The sequence below is a fragment of the Tamandua tetradactyla genome, chromosome 5 (assembly GCF_023851605.1).
Source record: "Tamandua tetradactyla isolate mTamTet1 chromosome 5, mTamTet1.pri, whole genome shotgun sequence".
Classification (NCBI taxonomy): Eukaryota; Metazoa; Chordata; class Mammalia; order Pilosa; family Myrmecophagidae; genus Tamandua; species Tamandua tetradactyla.
Window position 1 is genome coordinate 125,230,323 of NC_135331.1, and position 14,016 is coordinate 125,244,338.

General features: G+C 39.2%; 1 pseudogene; it reads left to right on the forward strand.

Moving 5' to 3' along the window:
- Positions 1–6,291: 6,291 nt before the first annotated feature.
- LOC143682725 (eukaryotic translation initiation factor 4H pseudogene) lies at positions 6,292–7,005 on the forward strand (annotated as a pseudogene).
- Positions 7,006–14,016: the final 7,011 nt, after the last annotated feature.

Below are 14,016 nucleotides of genomic sequence, written 5' to 3' on the forward strand. Positions count from 1 at the left end.
ATACCCTACGTGTCCATTTTGCCAGTGCCCTCACCTTCATGTCTTCCCTCACTGACTATCACCTTCTCAAAGAAACTTACTCTGACGACATTTTTACTGCAGTGTGAGCCACCCTCCTAGCACTCCTGACCTTTACTTACTGTGATTTATTTTTCCTGTAGTACTTACCTCACACACTATGTGATTTAATTATTCATGATACTTATTTTTTATTTTTGTCTCTTTCCATCCTTGTATAGTATAAGTTCCTTGTGTGGGAGAAACTGTCTTTATTCTTCCCTGCTCTAACAAAATTCCTAAAATAGGAATAACATAGAGTAAACACTCAATATATGTTTGTTGAATAAATGGAATAAATAAAATCCCCATCAAGACACATTATAGTGAAACTGAAGAACACCTAAGACAAAGATTTTTTAAGCAGCTATGGAGAAAAGGCATTAATAGACTGACAGTTGAGCTCTCAACAGCTTCAATAGAAACTAGGAAGCAGTAAGGTAACATGATATCCAGTGTAACTTTCCTCTAAGAGCAAAAATAAAATAAAGACATTTTGGGTGAACAAAATAAATTACCACCAAAGATAATTTTTTAAAAGAAAATCTAAAACATATCCTTCATGATAAAATCCCACAGGAAAGATCTAGAAAGTCAGAAAAAAAGTAACGAGTAATGAAAATGGTAAGCATTTGTGTTTTAGTTTGTTAATGTTGCTGGAAATGCATTATACCAGAAATGGGTTGGCTCCTATAAAGGGAATTTTTTAAAGTTACAAGTTGATAGTTCTAAGGCCATTAAAATTTCCAAACTAAGGCATCCAGAGAAAGATACCTTCACTCAACAAAGAGCCAATAACATGTGGGATTTCTCTGTCAGCTGGGGAGGCACATGGTGATATCTTCTAGCTCAATATATCTCCAGGCTTCTTGTTTCAAATGGCTTCCCAGAGGCATTTTCTTTCTGCATCGCCAAACATCTCTGTGTCAGCTCTGAAGCTTTTCCCCAGATGACTCCCTCTTAAAAGACGCCAGTAGGCAACCCACCTTGAATGGGTGGAGACACAGCTTCACGGAAACCACCTAACCAAAAGGTCCCATTCACAATTAGGTAGTTCACATCTCCATGGAAGCAACTTAATCAAAAATTTCACGTAACAATATTGAATCAAGATAAAAAAACATGGCTTTTCTGGGATACACAGCAGTTTCAAACTGGCATCATTGGATAAATCATTACATTAAATGAGCATTAATATAAAACAATTTAAAGGGTCCAATTTGTATAATTTTTAAAAAAGATTTAACTAGATGGCCTGGCAATATTTGAATATAAGCCAGAAACAAGTGGGTAGACTAGAGGTTGAAGCATTCTAAGATCCTTGTTTAGGACATGGGTTGGCAAAATATGGAAGGAAGGATAAAGATCAGAAATGAAAATATGGTAGACCAATTCACATATATCAATGATTGTTTTATATTATATTTAAATGGACCTAAATTTTAGTTAAAATAGACATATTTTTAGACTTTATTTACAGATAAACTAAAACTCCAGCCATATGCAGAAAAAGTTTGAAAGTAAATGGATAATAAAAAGACACACCAGTAAATTGCCAATCGAAAGGTTATGTGGCCAAACTAATATCAATTATTAGATTCCTTAACAAAAGGATAAATTTTTTAAAGCCACATGTTTAGAAAAATACAAATACCTCAAAACAACTCATGCTAAAATAATTCTAATATAAAATTGAAAATTGAATCATGACAAAAAAAATTTAAGAAAAAAAGGAAGACATTTATTATCACAAAAGCCTATAGTAGAAAAGATATGTTTTAAATAATACAGCATGTTACAAAGAAAAACTCCAATAGAATAAAATAGGATCAACAGAATTACGAACTAGTCTTCTGAAAATATTAGTAAAATTGGCACACCTCTGGAAAAAAATGAGCAAGACGATGTCAAGGCATACAAATAAACAATATTGGAAATGAAAAGGGGATGTGGTGATAGCTACAGCAGACCTTTTAAAAAACAGAAAACTGTGAACTTCAAGCTGAAAAATGAATATTTAGAGTGAAAAATACAAATTCCTAGAAAAACATTACATTTTGAAATTGATTAAAGAAGAAATTGAAAATCTGAATGTCTAAACTTACCAAAATTGAACTATTAATTTAGCTATTTCTATAAAAATGATTTTATGGTGAATTTTACCAACAACCCAAATGTGATATTTTAACCTTACAAAATTTTTTATTTAAAAATTTTTCAAGGAGTAGAAAAAGAAAGCACATTTTCCAGGCATTCCATAAGTCTATTTTAATCCTAATACCAAACAAATCAGACAAGTACATCTGGAGAAAGGAAAACTTACAAGCCAAATTGACAAATGTAAAACCTTAAATGTAATATTAAGAAATTGAATTAAATAATTGGGTTGATTATAGGAATTTAAGTGTGAGCTGAAATCTATTTTATTTTAAATCGTTCAAAATCTCTTAATATACACCATATTAATAGATAAATGGAGCAAAAAACATCATCACCCTAACAGACATAGAGAAAGCATTTGATATAATTCAACAATTCATTAGGAAAACTCCTAGCATTGACAAGAAGGAAAATCCCTTAGTTTAATATAGGATATTGAACAAAAATCTACAGCAATTGTCATTCTCAGTGGAAAAATATTTAAAATACACCCTGTAAAATAAAGACCAAGACAGGGAAGCCAACCATCATTCCTTCTATTGAACATTGAATTGTAGGTTCTAACAGAGTCAACAAAAATAAATAAGAGATAAATAAAAAGGAATGGATAAAACAGCCACTATTTACAGATGATATGGAATACACAGGCACAATCCCTTGAAAGTCTACAAAAAAGTATTAAAGTTAGAAAGCAAGAAGATGCAATTTGTGAAAAGATACCATTTATATTAGCAACACAAATATGTATGGTTCCTATGATTAAATAATATATCAAAAATGAGCAAAAGGAGGGCGGGCCACGGTGGCTCAGCAGGCAAGAATGCTTGTCTGCCATGCCAGAGGACCTGGGTTTGATTCCCAGTGCCTGCCCATGTAAAAAAAATATATTAAAAAAAATGAGCAAAAGGAGAGGATTTCAGCAAAAATGGAAATTCTAGGATCAGAGGAGAGAAAGAGAAAGGGGCAGAGAGAATATTTGAAGAAATAATGGCCCAAAACTTCTCATATTTGATGAAAATCATTCATCTGCACATCCACAAAGCTCAGTAAACTACAAGTGGGGTAAGTTTCAAGATTAGATACGTGGACATATCAAATAAAATTGTCTAAAGGCAGAGAATGTTGAAATCACCAAGAGAGAATCAACACACCTCATGCAATGAATCTTCAATAAAATTGACAACTCATTTCTGATCAGAAACCATGGGGAACAGGAAGCAGCAAAATGACATATTCGCTGAAAGAAAAAGACTTAAGAATCTATATCCATCAAAACCATTCTTTAAAAATGGAAGAGGGGGGTGCAAGGGTAATTCAGTGGTAGAATTCTCACCTGCCATGCCAGAGACCCAGGTTTGATTCCTGACCTATGTGCTTCCCACAAACAAACAAGCAAAACAAAGAAAGAAAAAACAAGCAAAAATTCAACAAATGGTGCTGCAATAATGGGATACTCACATGGAAAAAGAATGAAATGTGACTCTGCCATACAACATACAGAAAAAAAAAATGGAGAGAACTTTTGGGAAGATGGCAGAATAGAATAAGTTGAATTCACCCCTACTCCAAGGAATGGCTAGAAAAGTGACAGAAAAATGACCAGGACAGTGGTTCCAGGGTGTAAGTGACCTGACAGGGTCTACTACACCAAAATAGGGAGGCCCTCATTGCAAAAGCAGAGGACTGGAGATTCAGAGAACTGAAGACTGTCCACAAACAGCCTTTCCAAATGGAGGCCTGGAGCCCTCAGGAGTGCACAGACAGGAAGATGGGGGCAAGGCAAGTTGCACTCCTTGAATGCACTACACCTACCTGTGCTGCTCCGATCTCATGAAACCCCCATGCCCCATACACCTGAACCCCCACCACATACTATCCACCCTACACTGTGGCACTTCAAGCACCCCTGCCATGACCCCACAACCCTCACATCCCTACCCACATGCGCCCACCCGCCTGCCTCACCACCCCCACCTCTCCCAGACAAGCGCACACTCTTGCCCCACGCCTCTCGGTACCTGTTCATCCATGCCCAGCCCTCCAACCCGCCCCCCCACTTTCTCCTTTCTGTCCCTGCAGGCACTCACCTGTGCACCTAGGCCATATCCACCCCCAGCACACAGTCACACGCAACTCTCCGCTCCTCCCCCCCCCCCCCCCAGAGTGCTGCTCTTGTGCACATGAACATCAGCGTCCGAACTCCCCAACCTGTGCATGTACACTCCTATGTCCTTCCTGCCCTGGCACTTAGGCATCTAAGCCTTGTCCCCTCAACCCCTGTACAGCACGCACGTGCTTGTCCCAGTCCTGCCCCCCAGCTTGGAGCAAGGGCTCACACGTGTATCCAGGTCACATCCACCCCCAACCCATGCAGGCATGCAACACTGCCCCATACCTCCTGAGCTTTGTGTATACGCATACCAGGGCCCACACCCCAGACCTGTATACAGGTATGCCCACGTCCGGCCTGGTACCCGTGTATCTGTGCCTCAATCTGTGCACTCCACCAAACATGCCCTACACACACATGTACCTCACAAGTTTCTCCCTGCCGTGCACACACAGGCACCTTGATCCATACCCCTGGTACAAGCACCTATTCCCTCACCCAACAGATGCTCATGTGAGCAACCATGCCACATAGCTCAAGCCCTACATATGCATGCACCCCTGCCTCCCCACCAGGGCTGTGACCACCCCATGACATACACATACGTGCCTTCCCACCCAGCCTATGCCCCATGACCTGTACCACACCACTGCACACATGCATATCTGCACACATGCATATCTGCACCCAGGTCTCCTTAGACCCTTCTCCCTATGTAAGGACATACCTATACCCTGACCTCAGTGCCCCAAACCCCCACACTCTGATACCCATCACCCCTGCACTCCACGTGCCTACCCACATCCTGCCCATTCTTCAGCCCTGTGCATCCATGCAGTCCTACCTCTTGGTCCCCTATGTCACACTCTGTTCCTGCACTCCAAGGCCAGCCCCGGCCCCATGACCCCTGTACCACCTCTCACAACTCCACACCCTACACCCCATGCTCCCAGGCATTAGTGTAACACCCCTGACCTGTGCCTATACCTGCACTGCATTGTTACGCTGCTGTGCCCCACCCCACATTCTATGTCCTGCTCTATACCAGTCCCACAAATAGAAAGCTTTAGACTGCTGAAGGGAATCAACTTCCAAAGAAAAAAAATTTACATACCTCAAAGGCAATGGGAAAATCACAAAGCATATGAAGATGTACGCAGATATACCCCAGCCTAATGCCCAAATTAAAACACTGAAGGATTCACAGATTTTGGAACAACTAATCAAAAACGTTCATATAATTCTACTAAATAAAATCAATGAGTTCACTAATGACATAAAGGATAGCAAGAAAACACTGGGAAAGCATAAAGAAGAATTTCAAGAATAAATAGAAAAATGGCAGATATCATAGAACTTAAAGATACTGTAGACCAAATCAAAGATATACTAGTGACACACAACAGCAGAATTTTGAAGAGACAGAAGAAAGAATAAGTGAACTAGAGTGAACAACTGAATTTGAACACACAAAAGAACAAATGGCAAAAAAGATGGAAAAATTTGAATTGGATCTCAGGGAAATGATGGATAAAACAAAGTGCACAAATGTAAGAATAATCAGTACCCCAGAAGGAGAGGAGCAGAATAAAGGACTAGGACGATTAGTTGAAGATATAATGGGGGGAAACTTCCCAACTCTTATCAAAGACATACCTATGCAAGTCAAAGAAGCCCAACAAACCCAAGTAGAATAAATCCAAATAGATCCACTCCAAGACATATACTAATCAGTCTGTAAACATTGAAAATCCTGAAAGCAGGAAGAGAAAAACAATCTACTACGTACAAGGGAAACCATATAAGACTGGGTTTGTACTGCTTAACTGGCACTATGGAGGCAAGAAGGCAGTGTGATATATAAGATCCTGAAAGAAAAAGACTTCCAGTTGAGAATTTTGTATCCAGCCAAACTGTCCTTCAAAAATGAGGAAGACTGGTTCCTCTCATAGTGGAGACGGCAAATGGTGGACTTCAGTACCTACAATGATCAGGCCTACAGCAGCTTCGGCAGTGTCAGAAGGTCCCATGGCAGTGCTGGTGACCACAGTTCCTGGAGCCAGAAGGAGCTGCCCACAGGGCCCCTTACATAGCATATGTAGGGAATCTACCTTTCAACGCAGCTCAGGGCAACTTTGATGCTATCTCTAAGGATCTCAGCATGAGGAGTGTATGGCTTGTCAGAGACAAAGACACAGACAAATTTAAAGGATTCTGCTATGTAGAAGTTGATGAGGTGGAGTCCCTTAAGGAAACTTTGACGCATGATGGTGCACTGTTGGGTGATAGGTCACTGTGTGGACATTGCAGACGACAGAAAAGAGGATAAAAGTGGCTGTGGATTCAGGAAAGGTGGACCAGACAACAGAGGAATGAATGACTCTTGAGAATCTAGAGGTGGATGGAATTCCTGAGATGACTTCTTGGGAGGCAGGGGAGGTAGTCACCCAGGTGACCAGTGAACAGGCCCTCCCATGGGGGCTCAGTTTAGAGATGGCGTGCCCCTTTGTGGATCCAATATGGATTTCAGAGAACCAACAAAATAGGAAAGAGCACAGAGACCATGACTCCAGCTTAAACCTTGAACAGTTATAACACCCTTCGATCAAGTAGTCAATCCCAACTCTGCTGTTTTTGGGGGAGCCAGGCCCAGAGAGGAAGTCATTCACAAAGAGTAAGAATGAGCTGTTGGTCTGGAGGGAACAGGGTTTGGGAGGGGGCAGCCTGGTTAGCCCCAGGGATGGCTGTCCTGCATTTACCATTCCCACATCTGAACTTTGTCCTTCTTTCTCACAACAGAAACATAGAGCTTGTGAGTGCATGTCAGCTGTCAACAAGTGGTTTTTAGTACATTCTTGGTTTCACTATATCTGTCTAGTGCCCATTTTGTGCATCCTTTTCCTACCACACCTTCCCCATTTTTTCTACTGTCCTTTTTAATTCCTGCTCCTCATCTTCCAGACATGGATTCTATGGAGGAACCAAGGCAACCAGCATATGGACATTACTTCAGGTGAAGGCGCTGCTTCATTTTTATCCTTTGCTTTCTCTTTTTTTGCTTTAGACACACTAGCCAGATGATTTTCCTTTGATATTCCTAGGTGCTTCTCTTTGGACCTAAGTGTTGAGTTCTGTAATAGCATCTTGTTTTTATTCAGTAGTGATCACACAAAATTTGAGGCATTTTGTTTTCAAAACAAGGATAAAATATGTGCTAGTGCCTTGCAAACTCTATCCTGTCCCCATTTATGGGTAGTGCTGTCTCCATTACCCCTTCCCTAAAATGGATTATTCAAGCAGAACAGGCTCACCTTGCAAACAGTGAAACCTAAAAGAAGAGACTTCCGAAATGTTGGCAGGGAGCTCACATAGAAGGTAAATTGAATGCACTGATATGTTCACTGACATGTTTTTATTAGACTTCTTTCAAGACCATGTCCAAACTAGTTAACTTCTTTCACCCAGGTGTGTCAGAGGGCTCTTTGAGCTGGCTAGATCTAGCAGATTGCCATCTCATTTCATTACCACTGGGAAAAGGTGCTTTGCAGGATTGAGTGGTCATAGTGGAGTTATTCTGGGCTCACTTGAAAGGGCTGACATTGCTTTTTTTTCGAACTGTGCTTGTCTGTGTATTTTGCATCTTTCCCTTGTGTTTATCTCTTCCCCAGCACATGTAAGACACTGTGTTTCCCACCATCCCTTTAATTTATATTGAAAATGAGCCCACAATTTGACACTTTATTTCACTTGATGAATTGAAAACTTTACGACACGCAGCTATCAAGAATCTTAAAATGATTTGTAGGTGGCTCTAAATTACTAGATTTTCTGGTGTGTCTTTAGGGCAAAGCTTATTGTTTCCATGAATAGTGTTCAGCCCTTACCGGGGGTAGGAGACCAGGCAATAGCTTTTGAGCTTGAACCACCTACATGCAAACAAATTAAAAATTCTTTTCACACCCGAGTCCCAGCCTGTCTGTGGGAAGCATTTCAGGGTCTACCCAAAGCTGGAGAAGCTTGAGATGGGGCTGGGGTAGAGAGGCCTTCTCCAGGATGCCTTTCTTACTGTCTTTATCACAAGGGCTCAGCAGTGTACAGAAGTCTCGCTCTAGTCTTTCCTTCCACCTGTGTTTTCTGCTTCTGAGATAAGAACCATTTGTGTATCACCAATACTTAATTTGAGAAAGACATGCATTATGTGGCTGTAATCAAACCTGATCCTTTCAGATGACCTATGCATCTTCAATGTGGAAAAGATTACATTCTTTTCAATGTAAGAATGGAATTCCAAACACTCAATACATTTAGCTATATAACAAAAAGTAAATCTATGGATATGGAATTTGTCAATGATCTTTTAAATAAAATAAAATATTACATAATTTTTAAAAATGAGGGAGAGATTACAATTTTCACAGACAAATGCCGAGTGAACATGTCAACAAGAGACCAACCTTACAAAAAAATACTAAAAGGTATGTCAGCTGGAAAAAAAAAAAAAGACAGGAGAGGGAGGTCTGGAGGAGGGCACAGAATTGAAGATTACCAGTAAGGGTAACTTAAATGATAAAAAGAGAAAGAGGAAAAAGAATATATAGATCTGACAAATAAAATCCAAAGTATAAGATGGTAGAATCAAGAGATGTCTTTGCAGTAATAACTTTGAGTGTTAATAAAGTAAAGTTACCAATTAAAAGATATAGATTGACAGAATGTATTAAGAAACCATCTAGTAGTTCCATCCCCCATCCCATATTTTCAACAGCCCCTTCCAACATGAAGAAGTTAGAATGTGCATAGCCCAAATACCCCTAAAGAGTGGGAGAAAGATCAAAGGAAAAGGAAGAATTATAACAAGAGGTAGGTTTGAACAAATGAATATGATTGCTGAATCATTATATTGATATTTCTTATAACCTCCAGTGTCTTGGAGCAGCTAGTAGTAAAAACCTAAAATTGTGGAACTGTAACCCATACCAAACTCTGAAATCTGTTCTACAGCTAGTTGTTACAGTGTGCTTTGACATTTATTACTCTTTTGTGTATATGTTATTTTTCACATGCAAAAAAGTTGATTGTGATAAATGCACAGCTATATCATGATACTGTGACGCATTGATTGTACACTTTGGGTGATTACATGGTATGTGAATATATAATATATATCAATAAAATTGCATTAAAATATAAAAATGAAGGAGAAATTAATGCATCTCCAAATAAACAAAAACTTAAAGAATTTACCATTAGCAGACCTTCCCTAAAAAGTACTAAAATTGAAATGAAAATACACTAGAAGAAACGAAATCCACCTGAAGAAACACAGAGCTCTGATAAATCTAACTACATAGGTAAATATAAAAGACAATATAAAGGTATTTTTGTAACTGATTTATTCTCTTATTTAAAAGACCACTACATAAAGCAATATGTGTAAATCTTTGTTGATGGGCATACAACTTATAAGGATATAATTTGTATGAGAATTAGCACACTGGAGGGAATAGAGAATGAAGCTGTAGAGGAGCAAAGTTTTTATACTATTGAAATTAAGCTGATATTATTCTAAACGAGGAAGGCAAGGGGCTGCATAATAACTTTCTGCTGAACTGTGAAGGGTATGACAGACCACAGAAAGACTTCAACAAGTCCAGCTTGGTGAGAAAATGAGCAGATATTTTGGGGACTTACTTGGGCTCCTCCTGAGTGGAAGGAGAGACAGCCCTTTTCCAGCTTCATCATCTGCATGACCAGGGGACAGGGCAATGTTTTATAAGATTTGAACGAAGGGAGGTGGGGTTGAGGCATTGGTGCATTGTGATTGGCTGGGTATGCATTCAAATTAAGGAATGAAAGTTGGCCTGTCAAGCTTACTTTAGTATTTGCAGGAATGTTGTTTTTCCTCAAGGTAAGACTTACTGTTTTACTGATAGGAAAGACATCTGTTCTCTAGGGCTTGTGGGAAAAGGAAATGTTGGGGAATAATAGAAAAATTTAGTTGTTACAGTCCACACTGACCTACAACTTTTATGATCTTTCCACCACTTCTGCATAAGTCCCTGAGTATGGGAACAGGAAGATACAGGCTTACAGCCTGCAATATTGAAAAAGGAGGCCACAACAAGATAGATAATCAGCAACAAGATAATAATACCATAAGGAAACTAGCGAGAATGGTACGACTCCAGTGTAATGGTAAATGAGTGAACCATGAAGAAAAAGAGTAAATCCCAACTTTTGAATATTATGAATAGAAGTCTGCACTTGAGCTGAAGTATCAGCAATATTGGCATGTTCACCAGGAATATAAGAGCAGCGAGTGGAGCTAATCGCAGCACAGGTGACACATTGGGCAGCAGTAATCACATCCAAAGCCATGTGATGTTGCAGAACTACTTTTCTCATCTGTTCAGGGTTTTTTGGCCAAGAGAATTATACTTTATTTAGTATCTTTCAGAGCATGAGCAGTGAAATTAGCTAAAGCTGTTAACTTGTTTCAGGACATTTAAAGCTCTAACACTAGGGAGAAAAATACTAAGGGGCCATTCCCACGATGCCAGGGAGCATTTTATTCTTACGCCTAAACAATCCTGTAAGGTATGACGATTTGGGGGCGCACAGGGTAAAACATTATGAATGCTCCCTGGCAAAAAAAAAGGATACCTTAAGGTGCACTGCCTGTTCAGTTGTAAGGGAGATGTCGTCCAAAATGTGTTCCACATGATCAACAACACAGGGGGGAGGCAAGTATGTTCTGGCTTATTTAGAGTTGCTTTGTTTTCCTCTCCACTTGCTCTGCCATACAGTGATGTTTCGATCAAATTCCAATGCGGACAAACCATCCCATGTGTTGGTGCACAGCCAAATAAAAAGCAGTATGTCTTTTAATACACAAATAACTTCTAGATCTTAGGATGCTATATTCAGCAGCCATCTAGGTTAAGCCATCTGTGGTAGTTTGAGGCTGCTTTTTACCCCAGAAACAGTCAGGTTCTTTTTTTTTTTTTTGCAGTTTTATTGAGATATATTTACACACCACACAAACAATCCAAAGTATGCAATCACTGGCACACAATACTATCACATACTTCTGCATACAACTTTATGATCAGTTTTAGAACATTTTCAATACTCCAGAAAAGAAATAAAAAGAAAAAAGAAAACCAAATCCTCCCATGCGCCTTTTCTCCCCTACTATTGACCCATAGTATTGGTGTACTACCTTGTTACTGTTGAAAGAGAATTAAAATATTACTGTTAACTATAGTCCATACTTTGAAATAAGTACATTTTCCCCATAAGCCACGCTATCATTAGCTCCTTCTAATAGTATCATACATGCGTTCTAGTTTTTGAAAGAACTTTTCTATATTTGTACAGTTAATTATGGTCATTGTCCATTGTGCTGGTTTGGAAGGAAGTATGCCCCCTAAGAAAAGCCGTGTTTTAATATAAATCCCATTTCATAAAGGTAGAATAATCTCTATTCAATACTGCATGTTTGAAACTGTAATGAGATCATCTCCCTGGTAGATGTGATTTAGTTAAGAATGGTTGTTAAACTGGATTAGGGGATGACATGTCTCCACCCATTTGAGTGGGTCTTGATTAGTTTCTGAAGTCCTATAAAAGAGGAAAGATTTTGGAGAATGAGAGATTCAGAGAGACTCAGAGCAGAGAATGCTGCAGCACCACGAAGCAGAGAGTCCATTGGAGATGAAGAAGGAAAACGCCTCCCGGGGAGCTTCATGAAACCGGAAGCCAGGAGAGTAAGCTAGCAGATGATGCCATATTCGCCATGTGCCCTTCCAGCTGAGAGAGAGAAGCCCTAACTGTGTTCGCCATGTGCCTTCTCACTTGAGACAGAAACCCTGAACTCCACTGGCCTTCTTGAACCAAGGCATCTTTTCCCTGGATGCCTTTGATTGGACATTTCTATAGACTTGTTTTAATTGGTACATTTTCTTGGCCTTAGAACTGTAAACTTGCAACTAATTAAATTCTCCCTTTTAAAAGCCATTCCATTTCTGGTATATTGCATTCCGGCAGCTAGCAAACTAGAACATCCATCATAAGATTCACTGTGTTATACGTTCCTATGTTTTAACCTCCAGTTTCCTTCTGGTGACATACATGACTCTAAATCTTCCCCTTTTCACCACATTCACACATGATTGAAGAATGTTAATTATTTTCACCCTAACGTGCTACCATCACCCCTGTACATGTTCAAATGTTTACGCTCAAGCTAGTTAAACATTCTGTGCATATTAAGCAAGCGCTTCCCATTCTTTAGCCTCATTCTGTATCTAGGTCACCTATATAATATATTTTGTGTCTTTGAATTTGCATATAATAATTAGTTCATATCAGTGATATTGTGCAGTATTTTCCTTTTGTTTCTGACTTATTTCATTTGACATAATGTCCTCAGGGTTAATCCATGTTGTCGCATGCTTCAGGATTTCATTCTTTGTTACTGTTGAATAATATCCCGTCATATGAATATATCACATATTTTGTTTATCCATTTATCTGTTGATGGACACTTGGGTTGACCTCATCTTTTGGCAGCTGTAGATAATGCCACTGTGAACATCTATGTGCAGATATCTGTATCCTGCTTTTCAGGTCTTCTGGGTATATCCCATGTAGTGGGATTGCTGGGTTTAATGCAACTCTATACATGGCTTCCTGAGGAACTGCTGAACCCTCCTCCACGGCAGCTGCACCATTCTACATTCCCACCAGTAGTGAACAAGTGTTACAATTTCTCCACATCCTCTCCAACACCACTTCCTATTTGTTTAAAATTGAGCCATTTCTAATAGGTATGAGATGAAATCTCACTGTGATTTTGAATTTCCTGTATAGTGAAGCTGAGCATATCTACATGTGCTTTTAAGCCACCTGTATTTCTCCCTTGGAAAAATGTCTATTCATGTCTTTTTCCCATTTTTAATTGAGTTGATGGTCTTTTTATTGTTGAGTTGTAGGATTACTTTATATATTCTGGATGTCAAATCCTTATCAGATATGTGGTTTTCAAATATTTTCTCCCATTGAGTCAGTTGCCTTTTGATAAAATCCTTTGAAGCACTGAAGTATTCAATTTTGAGAAATTTCCCATTTATCTGTTTTTTTTTGTTCTTTCATTGCTTGTGCTTTGGGTATAAAGTCTAAGAAACTGCCACCTATCACTAGATCTTGGAAATGTTTCCCTACATTTTCTTTTAGGAGTTTTCTGGTATTGGTTCTTATATTTAGATCCTTGATCCTTTTTGAGTTAATTTTTGTATAGAGTGTTGGATAGGGGTCCTCTTTCATTCTTTTGCTTATGGATATTCAGTTTTCCCAACACCATTTATTGAAGAGACTGTTCTGTACCAGTTAAGTGGACTTGGGAACTTTATCAAAAATCAATTTGGGAGAAAGAATATGGGGGTAGGGAGAAAGAATATGGAACTATGGGAGAAAGAATATGGAACTATTAAATCTTACCTTCAGGGAATCCCCTGATACTGTGTCAAACTTTAGGGACACCCAGATCAATAGGCCATGTCCTTGATCCTGAGGCTTATTCTTGCAAAGCTTATGTGGATAGTGGAGAAGCTTAGACTACCTATAGGTATGCCAAGGAGTTACTTCTGGAGGACCTCTTCTGTGGCTTAAATGTGGCCTCATTCTCT